The sequence below is a fragment of the Ipomoea triloba genome, chromosome 15 (assembly GCF_003576645.1).
Source record: "Ipomoea triloba cultivar NCNSP0323 chromosome 15, ASM357664v1".
NCBI classification, from domain to species: Eukaryota; Viridiplantae; Streptophyta; class Magnoliopsida; order Solanales; family Convolvulaceae; genus Ipomoea; species Ipomoea triloba.
Genome location: NC_044930.1, coordinates 23,977,877 through 23,978,104, shown reverse-complemented (window position 1 = coordinate 23,978,104; position 228 = coordinate 23,977,877).

Here is a 228-nt window from a genome sequence, read left to right as displayed (position 1 = left end):
CCTTAAGTGCGAAAAACCGTCAGTAACCGATGACCACGTGGCTAGCATTTATGTCCAAAGATAGCCGTTCCACCTCATATATCCGTTGAGCTTATCAAATTCACCTTTCGAAGGTGAATGATCTTCCTCACGAGTTTAAGGATCTTCCCCCTGAGTGATTGATCCCTAAACCTCCTTATTCCTCCTTCTTGATCTGGTTAAGGATCTTCCCCCTGAGTGATTGATCCC